General features: G+C 37.6%; 1 protein-coding gene across 2 annotated transcripts in view; it reads right to left on the reverse strand.

Moving 5' to 3' along the window:
* Positions 1 to 17,804, reverse strand: part of GRID2 (glutamate ionotropic receptor delta type subunit 2) — a 730,540-nt gene that overhangs the window by 232,746 nt on the left and 479,990 nt on the right. The gene's annotated exons all lie outside the window — the stretch shown is intronic.

Raw genomic sequence — 17,804 nt, forward strand, 5'->3', positions numbered from 1 at the left:
CTAATATATTCTAAGTTTAGATGGGCTACAAATAGCTCCTGATTTAAGAATTCACTTTCCCTTTCAGTCTGCCAGAAGCCGTTTTTTGGCATTTTCCTTAGCCCATCCACCCAATGCTTATTCTAGTATTGAAAGTGGTTGCTTAAAAAGATAACTGATGATGCCCTCAGAAAGTCACTATTTTTTTTTTTTTTTTTTTTTTTACATTTCATTTGGTGAAATATAGATTTACCTCTAAACTGGGACTCAAAATTAGACTTACATCGGTCTTACCTGATGAAATCCGAGTCCCACTGATAGCACTCACAGAAGAGCTACCCATTTCAGCAGGATCAGGATGCTGCATCTCAGTCCCTCACCTCTGAACACCTCTTCTCCCCGTACGGCCTATATTGTCCATTTAATTGACTTTAAAGTTGAGGAGTGCCCATTCTAACTATGTCTGTATGAATTGCAGGGCATTATACTATTATTATCATCATAATTAATAACCTTCTGACATTTTCCAATTATTGTGCTTTACATTTTTCAGTGTAGAAGAATGCACAGGCACATCCACTGTTTTACAGAAAAGAAATACAATATTATGTAAACCTTCAGTTTTAATGCTTGAAGGAAAAGTTTGTTCAACCCTAAAGTTTTCTTCAAACATTAACATATGCATAATCTCACAGTTAGAAGATTCTCTTGATCAGCAGTTATTAAGCACAGGTTTACAAAAGATTGTATTAAATCAATCGCAAATAAATAAATAAATAAATCTAAAGCCAGCAACAACACAACCTAGATCCAATTATCCATCAGTAAAACAGTCATTACTTGGACACAGCAAGCCTTTACAGTCATGACACAATGTTCCACAATGCCCTTGTCTATCTACCGAGTTTGCTGTTTTGTTTACTTAAAAAAGCCACTGCATGTTCACTTGGAAGGGATTACAATAAATAAGATTAAAGTGAAAAAAAAACCAAAAGAGCATGGCTGGTTCTGCTTAAAATTGATAACCTAAAAGCGCATATAACAGTTTCAATAGAAGTATATAATGCAGTTGTGTAGAAGATTCCTATGACTAATATGTTCAGAAAGTTAAATCACTTATTTGTTATCCGAGTGATGATCTTTTTCTGGTTGAAATTCACATCTGCATGCATATCAAGTGAGCTGGCATGAACTTGTGTTCTGTGCCAGGGAATAACAAATGTACAAAATAATTCTTGCAAATGTATAAGGGCAGTAGCGCAAAAGAAATTTGATATCCTGTATATTAGAAACAATAAAATAATTTTATGGGGTTGTGCGGGAGGTAGGGCCTTCAAGACCCCAAGCATTGGAATACAATGCAAGTTTCAGATTCATCTGCCTGTTCTGCTGGCTCTGTGACAGGAAGCAGCGCTGTGCACTACTGAAAGGCAAGGGACAGATTGGAAATTTCCATACAAGACAGAAGGCAGGTGAACATATTGTTTACGCAGCCCACCTCTTAAGCTAAAACTGAGAAAAACTGGAGTGTGTATTCATAACAAGGGCTGAACACTGAAATCCTACACAGATATTAAATGGAGGAGAGTCAACACTTTCCAAAACAAAGAAAACCATACACATATTTGACAAATTCTCTTTTCACACTTCCTCTAGGGGAAATCATACAAGAATTCAGCTGTGGGTTACTAAACACACAAAGCTATACTCAATGCAGAAAGCTCTCAAAAGCTAAACATAGCTGCTAGCTAGGAGAGTATTAAGAGACAGTGTCATATATGCCTACCCTGTTCTTACTGCTCCTTCAGGCATTTGCTTACGAACACCTTTGGAGATAAGATACTGGAACAGTCTTTGATCTAATCCAAGACGGCTGCTTTCGTGCTTCAAAATCTATTTTGCTTTCTTAACCATGATGAATCGTAGTAGCAGTAGCTAAAAGAAGCAGAAACTTATTAATTCTGTGTCAACTGCTGTGCAGTTCAGACTGGTTTTATTTATTGAAAGGGTAAATATTTGATACAATACTAAAAATAGTATTTTGTGCCATTGAGATGGCATTTCTGCTGTGCCATTGAGCACCTCCACTGTGCAGGAACATACATAAGCAGATGAATTCCAGTATGAACAGGGGAGCTGCATCCTTGCAGTCTAATGCCCATAGCAACTCACACATTCCTGTCTCACCCATCTAAACTGGTGTCAGAGAACAATTAGAGGACAGCCAATACAGCCAACAACTTCAGAGAATTTTTTTCTGAATTCAGCATTTTTTCATCTATAGGCTGTTAGGATTCAGTGATTTTTAATGCCATATCACATAATTCTCCAGTACTAAGAATCAAAGCAGCAAGTTAGCAGGCCAGTTCTGAAACAGACTTAATGAAATTGTGGAAAAAATGAAAAGGAAATTCACTCTCTACCCACTCAACCACTGCTCAGACTGGGAGTTCACACCAGATTATTTGAAAACATTGTGTCATTAGTTACAGAAATCCTGCAACAAAGGATACAGCCTGTCAAGTATGCAGTGCCATACATACACAGCCATAGAAATCCACAGCAATAGATATAAAATATTATTTATAACATCTTTGTAACTTCAGAAATGTGTTCATGTCAAACTCCAGCAGCTCTCCTAACACCCTATTAAAATAAATCAAACTGCTGCTTCATGAGGAAGGTATTCCACTTAGTCAAACATGGATGCTATTGAACCGATGAGCAAGAACATGGATGAAGCAGAAAATAATTTTCTTTTTTGAAAGAATTCACCTACACTAAGGGAGATTTTGCAGAGAGCAAAAAAATGCTGTCAGGAAGACAAATGATGAGCAAGGACAAACCATCTGTCATTGGCAGTAACTCCAGAACTTCTGAATCTTTGGAAGAGCCTGACAATTTATCGCAACTATTTCTATTGTTCACGCTAAAATCTTCAAATGGGCTAAATGCAAGACAATCTAAAGCAAATAAAGCAGCAGTAGTGCTAGCATCCAAGCTTTTTGCGTGTGCAATAATAAGCAAGAAAGCAAAATAGCTTCCCAACAGAAAGGGCATGTAATTTGATGGAAAATTACATAAAAAATTTCTCTCCATCTCTTCTTTCTCATAGATATGGGCCCAGAGGTGTGGGCCAAAACTACAAGATACAGATCAGAACCCTTACAAAGGAAACCTAGAAAAACTGTTCTGGATCTTCAAAATTCAACTCTGTGCATATGCAACAAGTCAGACAAGTCTTGCAAACACCTAATGAACAGTAATATTGCATATATGAAAATATCCATACAGAATCTGGTCATCTCAAGTATCTCCTGTTTGAAACATAGGAAAGAGCTCCTGGGCTCCAGTTTTACCTTTGCTACTGTTGGGACAGCTCTACAACAAGCAACCCAGATGCCATGACTTGTTTCTCAAAATGCTGAAGGGTCTCCAACTAGAGCTGGCCTTCCTGTTACATTCTCTGTTCCGCCAGGAGCTGTGGTAGTGACTGTGAATCTCTTGCTGCTGGACCACCACCAAGCAAACCACATTTTCCACTTGATTTTTCACAAAAGCCAGCAGACAGCATTGCATAGTCCCTTGTTTTGGAAATCACTGGTATTGAAATAATTTAGAAAGTGATTTAGAAAGTTAGTTTTCCCCAGTTAAGTTGGGACATAAATTCCCTGCTAACCTCTTCCAAACATCCTCTGTGTAAAAGATATGTCCCATTTATGTGGTCTTGTAATCTGAACCGCACTCTTCCAAGCTGGAAGACTGGTAAATTGCTTTTGTCAATATCGATTTGTTGCCTGCGTCTTTTCACAGTGCAATCTCTTGGAGTCACCACTGCTGTTTTATAGGTGAATATATGCTTCAACCTAATTTTCTCTCCCAGAGACATTGCTAATAACCAAGATATGATAAAACCCAAGCTTCTTGTACACATATGTGAAACAGGAAGCCACCATACCCCCCACCCAAAACCAGCAACAACCCAAACCAACTACCAAACCAAATCAAATTAGTCAGAGGCCATTTCTTAACCCTTCCTTTAACTGAAGAGATACGATTCCACTAGTTTGTGCATCTAGAGCAGAGTCCTGTAGTATAGATGGCTCCTCAAGCAGTGCTATGCAAAGCAAAATATGAAAGTTAAATAGCTAATGTACAGGTAGTACTAAGAAAGTTAGGTAATAAATTGAAGACTACCTTAACTGATCTGAAGTTTGGAAAGGTATATGCATGGAGTTGTACTATTTAGTATGTTGTACTATGTTAAACACTGCAGGATTTGCGCGTGGAAATCCTGAACCTGTCTCCAAGTTCTTGGTTTTTCTTTTTTTTTCCTTCTAGCTGCTAGTTCAATTAAACCACCACCTTTCCTGTGTCTCCACTCTTAGTCTTTGAGTTTCTCAGTAGGGAATCAGTTGCTGACTTATAAGGCTCATTCTTGAACACCAGTAACTAAAGCTCATAAAAATCTCCCTTCACCGAAGGCAGTATATTTGGAATCTAATTTTAATCTCTACCCATTTTCACTCTTGAGAGGGGAAAAAAAACCTACACATGGCAATACTTATTTTTATTCTTATGGAGCATCATCTCTTTCTGGGATTCCTTTCCCTCAAGTTCCTTCCAAGCAAAAAAAAAGAATACATTGGGTGAAACCTGAAAGAGAAATCCCTAGACCACTAACCATGTAGTTACCAATGATTAAAAAGCAAGCTTCTGCAGCACTTGGGACAGAGGGTGGGGAAGGCACCTTCTAGGCTCCTCCTAAGGATAGGTGAAATGGCTGACATAGCTTCAATTGCTTGTGTCACAAGAGCTCATTTCTTTGAAAAAAGAAAGAAGTAGTTGAAGTACTTGATCAGTTTTCCCTTTTTTTTCATTTTTTTTTTCAAAAGATGGTTCTTTTAAACTAAAAGATTTGCATTATTCCACAAAATAATTAATTTTATATTGATTTGGCTTGCCATCTTAATTATATTTGAAACAAGTCAAGTTCCAGGGAAGATTTCATCTCCCTTGCCCTAAGATTTTAAGAGAAGGAAGCAGTTCAAGTAGAGAAATCAGCCCCATGCTAAAGAAAACAAGTTAAGTTAAATGTTCAATAAAAGTAAATAAACACAGTGTTAATACTTCAGTGAGTATAACCGTAGACTTGTACTGAGAACACAAAATAAAAATGCATTCTGTCTGGTAGAAATGGCCTTTTTTTTTTTTTTTTTATTTTCTCCATCATTGAGAAAAGCTAATAATGTATTTATTTTATAGGAATCTAAAACAATGCATCCTCCTCTGAGGTCAGCCTGTAGACTACAGGTTTAAAACAATACCTATTTAAGCATCTTTCATTTTAAGGATTATTTTATTCTTACAGCCAGTTTTGCTATTTCAAAATTTATGTTTTTATATTCCAATTATCCTCACGAGAAGTGTTCGTAATATCCTCTTTAACAAAAAAAGAAAAACAAAACCAAACCACAAACCCAAACCACCACAGATCTGTTCTGAATCTATTTGACTTCAACTCAGAAGCATGAGCACATTATGCTACCTGCACCTCAAGACAGTTGCTAGAAAGTAGAATAGTATTCTCAATAAACAATAACGTACTTCCCACTTAGAAACTGCTTATTTCAAAGTAACAAAGTGATTCAAACCCTCATATAAATTCAGAAAATCATATTTATTACTATTGTACAATTGCCTGCACCGTCGTTTCTTGAGAATTTCTTATAATCTCTTTTATACATAACTAGATTTTGTTCAAGATGATAGTACTAAATTGATGCCTAAAGATGTCTTGTTCTGTATCTGTTTGTTTCGTTTTTTTTTTTTTTTTTTTTTTTTTTTTTTTTTTTTTTTTTTTTTTTTTCCCCAAGCTGAATTCCATTTGGAAGTCTAAAATCTAAAGCAGAAAACTTCTGTATTTGGGTTGAACATGGGCTTTGAATCAAACTGTTTGTTGTCACCCTTGAAGGTAAAGAATCAAACATAAGAAGCCTAAATCTATGCTGAAGTCTCAAAATTTCCTCCTCTGTATGGATTAAGAGATGGAATCAAAGATTTCTCCTAGCTGTGCTGTTTGTTTTAAACACCTCACCATCTCCCACACTTGAACACATTCATGAGCTACCCTTTGAGTGAACTTGCTCTAGACTGAAAGCTGTTGACAAGTCCTCCAACAGAGGGAAGATAATTGCCTTACTGATTTCAACATCTTTGTAACCTACTTCACCAAGGCTAGAATTTCTCCACAACAAAGATGGACGGCGATTAATGAAGGTTTTTCATAGATTTAAATTTAAATTAATTCTACCCATACACATAAGTTAATTTTCTAAGCAGAATGAAAAGTTCAATTCCTACTTCTAACACTTTGCAGACTTTACAGGTAGCAGCAGGTTTATGCCAAGCCTTACTGATATGAAGAAACCTTTTCACCTGTTAACGTGACACGAGAAGCTCAGACAAACAGCCGTTAACTCTAGGCTTTAACTTGTAGAGGAAAAAGGAATATCAGTTTGACAATGGATCATTCTTAATGTACGCTTTAGGTAATTAGGCTGCTAGCGAAGAGAGCTTTTGAGGCTTCAGAAAAAGAAAAACAGATGATAAAATGATATCTGTCATAATTTCAAAATATGCTCTTTTGGTAGCTCATACAAAAATATGCAAATTCATAATTATCTCTTTAAAACTGTTTCCAAGTTTCCAGTATGGAAACATATATATAGTTTTTCTAATGGAGAATCACGATAACTAGATAAAGTTATTATTTTAGTAAGGCAGTGAACAGTTAAGAGTGAAGAAAAATACATTTGTGAGGCACAAGATTCCTTCCCAGTGTGCATTAGTATGGGTTGACTACACTCAGCAAAAGGACATTGATCCAAACAAAACTTGTAAACAAATCATGTAAGGGTAGTATTTTAAACAACCTTGCCCTTCTCTCCATATCTGATTTTATACCTGAGTAATTCTACAGATTGTAGTGCAGTTACCCTTGCTTTACACCAATTCAAATAAGAAGAATAATAGTTAATTAGGACGGAAATCACTGCCAGAAAGAGGGTGAAAAACACGGGTTTGGGGAAGAACTTGGAAGAAGGAAATGGAGAATAGCAGTACAAGAACAGGGTGACTGATTTGGTAGTGAGAACAAATACTTTTAGACTGCCACTGTTAAAAGCAAGCAAATAAAAAACCCAAAGACAAAATACCAGTTTTCTTAATAGCAGCCAATTTCCAGAAAAAACTTCCTGTCCACCCCAGCTACCAGCAACCCAAATTAATAATAATAACAACAACAACAATAATAATAAAAACCCTGGTTAAATTTAAAATAGTAGATTTGGCTGATGTTTGTGAATTGTTTTCTGACACTAGGTGAGGGTGATGTTATTTTTTAAAGGTTTGAAGGAATTTAAGTATAAGAACTATTAAACATTAGATGGAATTTGTATCTTCAAACTGAAAATGCAAGGCCTAGTTCACCTTTTTCCGAGAGTATCAAGGGAATATTTTAGGGCCAGATCCTCTGAATTGTTCAGCATCCATAAGTTAGCCAGATTTTCCTCAATGGGGGCTGCAGGATGCTGAGTGCTTTTGAAAACTTGCCCATTCCAATCAGATTTTTAAACGTAAGTTGAATGCCTTGAAAATCCAGCCCTGATTACAGTGGCAGCACGTTGTCTATTTTATTAGTGATATGGAAATGTGGTTTCAACTCCTTTTGCATCTGTTCGAAAACTCAAGATATAGTCTGACTGCGGAGCAGGGAAAACGTTAAACATCATACACTACAGAATATAACAGTGCTGCTCTTCTTTCTTCTTCAGTGTCCACCTTAAAAGCATTTGTTGCAAAGCATCAGATTGACTTTACTAAAACAGAAAGTATTTCATTTTCCTATCACAGGCATTACTAATGAAGGGCACCGTTCAAGTGACAAAATATCACTAAGGCATCAGCTCTTTTTGCTCTTCAGCTTTACGGTGGTGCCTCTCCTGTCATTTCACATATCTGTAGAGAACAACAGTGGCAGAGGGTCAAGCGAGATAGCCTGCATTTCTGACTTGCACATAAACTTAGCATTCAGCTCCTCCCCAAGTACACAGGCTGAAAGCATTTTTTCTGGTAATAGGAGTTCAAGAATCAAGAGCAGTTTAATAGAGTTCTAACTGGCTGCAGGCTTGAAGCTCCCTGTGAAAAAAATCCTCTCAAAAGCACGTGTACCAAGACAAAATCTATTCTAAACATACTGAAAATATTCTGACCTCCAAATTGCAACATCAAATGCAAAGCCCATCGGCCATTTTGGTTTCCGTGCTTCACAACAGATCAATAAAATAGATCACTCTTACTAAAGGACCAAAGGCGTTGCAAGCCCGGAAGATCGGCACAAGGACTCACTGAGTCTTAGAGCTGGCATGGATCAAAACAGCAGCCTTTTTTCACAATGGTTCTAAGTTTTCCTGATAACGTACCACCATATTCTGGGAAATTCTGCTATTACCCTACTTTCAGTCAGTCAACTACATGAACCTAAGCCATAATTTAAAGATCTTTAATACTACCATAACATATTTATGATAAGCAATGTCTGTCCTAACATTAACCATGCAACAGAATTCAGATTCAGGTTCTTCTCAAAAAACTGCTGGCCAGAAATCTGTTTGCATACCTTAGATCTGAAATCCTTTATATAGATCATTGAAAGTTATTAACAAAAGAAGCTTCAACCGGAATACGAAGTACTCTGTGTATTAGCATGTGTATTATCACAGCTGCTAATGGTTAAGCTAACAGAAACTGATACAGGTTTAATTGTATTCCAGTCCTAAAAAGAAAGAAAATATGTACATTTTTTTCATTCTTGTTTGATGTTGTTTTAAAAGCTGGTTCCACACAGTAATTGTATCTGGATTCAAAATGTCTAAGCGGCATCTATTTTTTTGAAGGACAGACATTGGAGGTACAAACATGCCAGAACTGCAGGCTCAGGCACACCTGAAATACAGCTGTAGCTGGGACATCGGCTCAGTTCTGATATGCAACAGATCCCAATAGTTGGAAAGAACTTCATCAGCGGAAGAATAGCACAACTGAGCAATGTATTCATCTATAGAAGAAGATGAAACTGTCTAGCCATAAGTATGGGTAGGTATTCTAAAACACTTCTGGTTTAAGGTATTAAAAACAAAATGCAGAAGTATAGGAGAGGCAAAGGTTGCAATTATAAGGAATCAGAAAACTATCAGCATTTCACATACACAGCGTGATTTGAGCCATTCTGTACAGTTCTTTAATAATTTGTAGGGATTAGGTTGCTAAGAATTGTTTCTCAAATTTTCGTTGTGGAACAGTTGCCCATTTCTTTTGGCTTACTGAACAAAGAGGCTTAAATTAGATCCTTGCTATCATCTCTTGAAAATAAATTGGAAAGCTTTGATGGAGAAAAGTGAAAAGAGTGGGAGAACTTTAAGAGGATTTGAGCATTCCAGAAAAGGAGAAACAGCATGCACTTGTTAAAAATACAATTAGTTCTGCATTTTAAGTTTGCGAAAGCAATGATAGCCTTAGCAAAATGAGCTATAAAGAAAAACTAAGACCTTTTTAACTTTTGCAAAAAGAAGTATTGAAGACCATTCTAGTCTAAGCCCAGATTGCAGCTGTATTTTTTTCATGGAAAAGAAGCTAAAAGCATAATTTTTAATTGCCCTTTTTTTTTTTGAGTTGAGATCAACAAACATCTGTAACTTGACTCATACTTATGGCAACAGTCCCTCCAAAGTCAGTGTAATTACTCAGCTGATGAAATTACTCATGTGAGGGAAATAATTCACATGTATAAGAGACTACCAGCACCAGTACCTTGACGTAAATTATGGAAGGCACATTACAGAGTGTCATCATTTTTCTAGAATCACATTTCTTTTTCCCACAGGTACTGTCAAACATCTTTTTACCTTTAAGCACTGCATTTTCATAGCATTCTTTCAATCATCCTTTTTGACTAACCTGAACCAGAACAGTGATATATCTCTCCTATTCCAACTATTAATATTATAGGCACATGGTTTTTGGTTTTGGACAGTGATAGAAGCAAACTGACAGAACCAATAGCCAGACAATCCTTGAGGTGATACATGAGCTTTACACAAGAATGATCAACAAGATAGAGCGCTGTTCTCTCCAGACTGATTCATAGGAAAAACTAGTTGGCTATAAGGCTGCATTTTCAGCTGGGAGCAAGTACATCAGAAGTCCTCTGTGGGCCTCCAAGTACACAGAATGCAAAGCTGAGCTGGTCAGAAGAATAAAAACAAAGGAAAATGCAAAAAGGCAGAAAGAAAAAAACCCACAACAATCTGGGAAGGTCATTATTTCGTCCGTTATGCAGGAAGTAGGAGAAATACACATCTGTCATGAAGAAATAAATTACAGTGAAATTTGCTGTTCACCTAAGCAAAATTCTGAATACCTGAGAATGATTATGGCCCATCTCAAGTTCAATTAAATCCCAACTTACCCAAGACAGACAGGCTGGCACAGCCTCGTAGAGCTGTGTCTAATGCCATGTGACTTCCTGAACCATTTCCCAAATCTAAGTCAGGGACAGGGTGGAGGAAAACCCTTCTGAAGTCCCCTATCCCTTCCCTATCCAGGAACCTCACCTGCGAGCAAGAAGGAACCATGATCACTGCACACTGCTATGCCATAAAACGTTAACTGCTCAGATACTGCTAACTAACTGCGACTGAATGCATTTCTACAGCTGCTTTCAGGGGCACACTGTTTTCCCTCTGTGTATTTCATATATGGCACTGCCTACTCTGATGATGGGCGCTTATGTCCCTGTCAGCCTCAGACTCTGCCTGAAGTCACCACACTTTCTCATCTGCCAACACCATGTTTGATCTCCATCACTGACGCATCATCAGGATGAGAAGAAAGATTTTAGAGGTAGAGGAAAACTGCACCAGCAAAGCCTTTGCTGGGTATTTTATTGCTTGTTTGGGTATTCCTTCTCCTTTGTTTTTTCAGCCTTTTTGGCTGCTGGCCTCCTAATGAGCAAGAGCCTTCTCCCTGGCTGTCACAGCAAGTGCAGCCAGGGAAGATTTGACACTTTTGCTCTCACTTCTTGCCACTTGGATAGGCAGTGCCTTTTTACTCCATCTTTCAATGGTATTTTTTCTTACATGCACACTAACCAGTAACCAATTATTAAAAAATAAAAAAAAAAGAGGAAAAAAAAATCTCCTGTGGTATCAAGTAGAAACTTGTAGAAAGGAAAGGGAGGGACTTTCTATAGGTATGTATTAAAGTTCATGAGAGATAGATATGGATTAAAGCTCGATGAGAGAGACAAAAGCTCTAAGGAATCATGAGAAATTCAAGTTCAGATCATTTTTTGCACTGGCATCCTGGAAACATTAAAAACCTTCATTACTGCAATGATGATATTTGCAACATAGGCTACAAAATACAGCTATCTGAAAACATAGCATTGTGACTACTAAACAAAACAAGCTTATCTTCCTTCTGTCCTACAACACACAATTCATGTATACATACATATATGTGCACCACACATTTATTCCTATTTGCTTCATCTACCATGTCTTGTCCTATATGCTGTCAGCTTTTTCTGAGAGATCAGAAATGTATCTTTGTACATGTGGAAATGTCCTTTACATGAATTATAATCAGGCCCTAAATTTATTTCCTAAGCCAGGCATTTTCCAGGATCCTGGAACACAGATTTTCCTCATAAATATCATAGGAAATGTCTTCTACTGAAAAAGATTCAAACTTTGATCCATGTTCCTCTGCATACCATAACATGTTTCCAAAATGGAAGAGAGGCCATCAAAATTGCTTATTGTGTATCTATTTCACTCTCCCCTGTGTAATAAAGAATGGCTAACTGGCTTTTAGAAAACTGGCTTTTAGGAAAGTGCTGCTGACCAGCCTTTAGAGATAGGGAGGGAGGCCGATTTGTACTAACCGTTATGCATATATCCATTGCAGACTAACAAACACTTTAAAGATCAGCATGAAGCAGAATCTGCCAAGCGAAGGACACCAGGGGGAATCCTCCAATCAGACTGTGGGGCTCAATGAACACAGAAGGCTAAGCAGGAGAGATAGGGAGGGCAGCTAGCAAGAGCTGGTTCTGAAAATTGGAAAAGACCCAGGATGGTTCAGGGCATGCGCCACAGGACAAGTTCAAAAGTTCAACCGTGAGGAAAACTCGGACCTTCATCCCCAACGACCACCAAGGACCCCCGATGGGGGGTGTAATTTGGGCGGACTGAGGCGGGACTATGAGAGGAACTTATGTTAATGAATTCCTGGAAATAATTAGAATAACCCAACCTTTTCTTAGAAATGCAATGAATAAACATGAAAGCTGTAAATATAAGGCAAGAATCCTAACGCTTGGGCGTGCACATATGGAAGGAGCTATGCCCCGTGCTGCCCAGCGCCGCAATAAAGAACACCTGCTTAATGACACTGAGTTGGTATTGAGTTTTCTCGGCTTCACCTGGGCAAAAGAAGATAAAAGCAGAGCAATACCATATTTCTGTCAAAAATATGAATCTTCCTGAATATATGTTTCAGTAGCCAATAGATGACTTTTTATATATATATTTATGGCAATAAAAGATATTTTTATCACTATTGTTCTATGCTTGTATGATGTTTAACAATAGCATCCTGGCACATGATTAAGCCATAACTGAAACAAATGAGATACCTTGTCTAGCAAGAAGTTATCAGTGTTCTTATGACTATACTTTGACATTTTAAAGAAAGGACTATAATTTTTGCCTTTACTTTGAGAACAAATGCAACAAAAATCTTGGAATTAAATATGCAGCACCGTATCTCCCAACCCCAAAATCAAATTGGTTCTGAGAGCACCTAGAATTAGAGGTATCCTGACAAGGACTCCTGCTTTGGTTCTGTATGAGGAGGGATACATAGAAAGGAATGGAAAGCCATACTCCTTCACCTAATGCAACTAAAATAAGGGTTGACGTCTTGGAATATTTCACTTTGTAAGCACAAAATCTCTTTTTGGAGGCAGCAGACTTGGCATTACATTCCAGAATCCACTCCAATATACCCTTATACATGTACCAAGGCTCCCCACAGCCACCCACAAGTTTCACTTGTTTAAAGGGCATTTAAAGTACAAATGTACTTTTCATCACCTAGTTGAAAAAAGGTGCACGGACCACCTCCTTTGGAGATCTCTGAGGCTTTGTTTGGTGTGTGGATGTATGCTTCTTCAAACCCTATGCTGTTATTTTGCAAGTGCACACATATTGAGGGAGATGGAGGCACTGAAAATGTTATGCTGGGTTAATCAGACCTGTAAACTAAAACCCTACATGTGAAAATACTATGGCCACATTTTTCTTCCTCCTCTTCCTCTGGTCCTAAAGACAAGTGGAAAACACAGGAAGGTGAGACACCATGCTCTCACACACTGAATGAGCCCAGTATTTCACGTGCGACAAGTTCCCATCTCTTGCACTTGAGACCAGGTAGTGCTTTGCAGACACACAGGCACTGCGAATGTGCATCAGACCCCCTGCGTGTTAGCTATGAGTGGTCTTTTGCACTGGGCTATGGAGCTTGGGCTTTACACCACTTACAACTGAGACAATTCATTACTGAGATAATCAAAAAGGCCCTAAGCAGGGGTGGTAGTTCTCCTCTGCTCACTTTAGGTGGTCACATTATCCCCTTACCAATCAGGGCACATATAAATGGGAAAGGGGAAGGAGGATGTATGGCTGTACCTTTCTTTCTAGGGGTAGATAATACTGAAAGGAACAATTGTGAAATGTGCTACAACAGCTACATGGAACATAATGTAACAGGGAATAGTTTGTATTAATTTTTAATACAATTTTGTCCTCAATGGGATTCTGGTCCTAGACTCAGCTGGAAAACACATTAATACAAATAAATTATAATAACGGTGAGGTAAAAAAAAGACCAAGTTTTCTAAACCTGTTTCCTGCTTTGAAAAGCAAGAATGAAGGTATTGCCCACCAGCTACATGAGCAAAACAGGAACATCCTCAGCTATATTCACACTATCAAAGGTAATATTCAGTTTCTCAGCACTATTGCAGCTGAGCTGGTGGGTGCAAGTGAGTACTTAAACAGCATTCAAACCTTATTAATGCTGTCTGAACACTGCCTGAGGCCTGTTTATGATAGAACATGTGTTGGTGCTAGTATGGATGCACCTACAAGGGTACTAAATTAGATAATAAAGTGGCCAACATTAATGCAATTGTAATGCATTTTTCTACATTTTAGTCTGGAATGCTTCCTTTATAATTGCAAGCACATTAATTAACTGGAATTTTACCATCTCTGCAGTGTAACGTGGAAGAAACCTGAAGGAAGCCATAAGAAAAAGGACGAGGATGAAAATGAACAGAGAATCAGCACACTGCCTCTGGATTAAACAAACACTAATAAACCCCTGATAGCTGTTATGTATAAGCACTATTGAAATACTGTTACTCAGCATCTACAGTAAGTACCACTAACTACAGATATAAAAGAATACATACAAAAAACTGTCTGATTTTAAAATTGTGACCTATAAAGCAAAAATGACTGTAGTGGGTCTGTCTGAGATGCAGCCCTCATCGTGCTGTGTAGTGGTAGCTAGAAAGGTGTTGATGACACACCAGTGTTTTGACTGCTGCTGAGCAGGGCTCACACAGCACCAAGGCTGTCTCTCCAACATTCCCCCAGTAGGCTGGGGGTGGGTAAAAACCTGGGAGGGGCTATAGCCAGGACAGCTGACCCAGACTGTCCAAAGGGATATTCCATACCACATGACGTCTGCTCAGCAATATAAACGGGGGAAAACAGGAAGAAGCGGGGGCGGGCATTGGTTTTACATTTATCATCCGGAGCAACCACTACGCGTACCGGAGCCCTGCTTCCCAGGAAGTGGCTGGACATCGTCGGCTGATGGGAAGTAGAGAATAAGATCTTTTGTTTTCCCTTGCTCCCATGTGCGGCCTTTGCTTTTGCTTTATTAAATTGTCTTTATCTTGAACCACGTGCCCGGTGCTACATTTTCTCTCCCCTGTCCAGCAGAGGGCAGGAATAGTGATATAGCATCTTTGGTGAGCACCTGGCATCCAGCCAGGGTCAAACCACCACAATGACACCCTCCTAAAGGGAAGTAAACATCAAGGAAATTCTATGAATATTGAATTGCAGAGCACTGAGTCTCAGACAACAAAAAACCTCAGAAAAGAATCATTTGCAGTTTACACCTACTTGGTTTATTTTGCATTGTGTTTCAATCTCAGGAAGGAATACAAACCTTTCAGTCTGAACCTTCTTTTTCAACCCTCTACCTTCCTCTTCGCTCAAAATGACAATATAAAAAACAATAGAAAAAGGATATATGGCCATATTAAATTTGGTCCCAAATTACATCCCTTACAAAGATAATTTTATTCACACTTAAACAAATTATGTTGTTTCCATGACAACATAGAAAAACCTAGTAGAAAGATTTTATATTATGTGATTTATGACAGTGTCCAAAACTTAGAAGTGAAGGATCTATGTTGGCTAGTGAGATAATGAAGCCAATATAAATTGATTCAGCATTTGTCCTTACATAACCTGGAAAACTGCTGTGTAATGTTCATTTAAACAAGTGACTTCTCTTTACCACAGTACCGCACTGTAAAACGGATCCAATAAGCTAATGTTTTACCATCTGAGCTTCTGGTGCCCAAAAAGTGAGGTAAGTCATCAGACTTCTGCCCATTTATGCCTCCTGAGCTTAGACATATAGATTTTAATATGCATAGTTAAAATAACATAAGATTTTGTATTTTTAAAATATATATATATTTTATATTATGGAAAGTAGGTGCGAGGAAATAATGCTACCTCAATTTTAAAGGTAGGAACAAACCTTTATCTACAGCCTCAGGACCTTTGACCCTGCTTCATGCAGTGGAAACTGACTGTTTTCAGTCAATTCTTGTTATTTACCAGTGCTGTCACTTCATTCCCAGAAAAATGGGATGATATTAGGGATTTCTTAGGACAGAAGCACAACTTGCTCATGGGAATAAAGAGAAAGTGTCTCTGAAAATAATAATTTACTGATACTTAAAAAGACTTTTCCAAATAATTTAAAAAAAAAATAGTTTCAGTGTGAAGGGCTCTTATCTACCCTTGCTTTTGTGACAGTGAGACTTTCCCACTCTAAGATATAGAGAAACTCCTCTTCCTTGTGTTACTATGCCTTTTCTTCATAGATGAATACCAATGCAAATGACTAAGGACAGAGGGGACTACAATAAATTAATTTCTTGAAGTGTCTCTAGCTCTGTAATTAAGGCAGGTAAAGCATGTAACAAATACTGACAAAGAAAAGTGAATCTCTACCCAGCATATTTTAAATAAATAAATAAAAATCAGTCCCAGGCATACACATCCCAATGCGGCCATGTCTCATTTTATTAGGTTTGTGCTTTTTCACGATTTATCCAGTTTCATATCCAAGGCAACAAATCCCTGCAGTGCAATGCATTAAGACAGATGATGGTACAACCCACCCTCTCCAAACATAAAACATGAAAACTTACTATATTTAAACCAGATCACCTGTAAGTGCTACAGTGAAAAAAATGCAACATTCTTACAGTGACAACAATTAGCCTAAAGTTAAGCCCCCAGACAGAATATGATATTCCCTGTGAACCATTTCTCAATGAGATTTGAAACTAGATGTGAATTTTGCATTCCATAAGCAAACTCTGTAGCTCATGGATTGCGGGAAGTTTCACATCAGAGACAGGAATAGTATCAACATATCAGTCTTGCAAAATAAATCAAGAATATACCTTCTCCTTCTGTGGACATATTGACATACCAGGGAGAACAGAGGCTTGGGCGCAAGCTGTTTAAGACCTGTTGATTTACTTGCAGTTATTCAATCCATTCTATTCAATCAGTTACTGTGCTAAAACAAAGTCCTTGGGGTGAAGCATTTACAGTTAATTATGGAACTGGTATAATCTGTCTTGCTTTCAAATTAGCAATTTATCACAGCAACAAATTAATTCTCTCTTTTTTTTTTTTTAACATCTTATTAGCACATCAATCATAGCAGCTAGCCTCATTTCATTCCCACTGTTAAGCCAGTTTTTCCTTTTAATTTAGAGAAAGCAAGAAATTTTACCACTGGATCTACAACTTGGCTATGAATAACTATTGAGAAAGTTTTCATTTCAAATACAAAACGAGTTACAGACACAAATTTAACCAAGAGTAAGCCACTGTACATAGTCCTGGGGAAAAAATCAGTAACTTTCTGGATAGTAGAGAGGGGTTTTTTGTTTACTTCTTACTTAGTTGCTACTTTCACACAACACTCTAGTGATTCCAATAAACAGACAACTAACAATTCTCCTAATAAAGTGTTTCACTAAGTGTTTCATTATGGTTCTTCTCACAAATTCATTGCCTTCAAAATCTGTAGTGTTCACTATTCATAAAAAAAAAAAAAAATAAGTAATTACAGCAAGCAAGATGCTTTCATGTAACAAACTGGCAGTCTGATTGAATCAAAGAGTGAATGGAACTAAATTCAATTATTCCACAAAATTTTGAAAATAGTTTTCTTCAAAAGTAGTTGAGTTTCAGTTCCCAGGATTTGACTGAAGTTTTAAAGTACATCCTGAGAAAACACAGTTATTCTTGTAGTATTTGTGATCTGGTGAAAACCTAAGAATATTACAACAGTTATTGAAA

The sequence above is a fragment of the Leptosomus discolor genome, chromosome 4 (assembly GCF_034619465.1).
Source record: "Leptosomus discolor isolate bLepDis1 chromosome 4, bLepDis1.hap2, whole genome shotgun sequence".
NCBI lineage: Eukaryota > Metazoa > Chordata > Aves > Leptosomiformes > Leptosomidae > Leptosomus > Leptosomus discolor.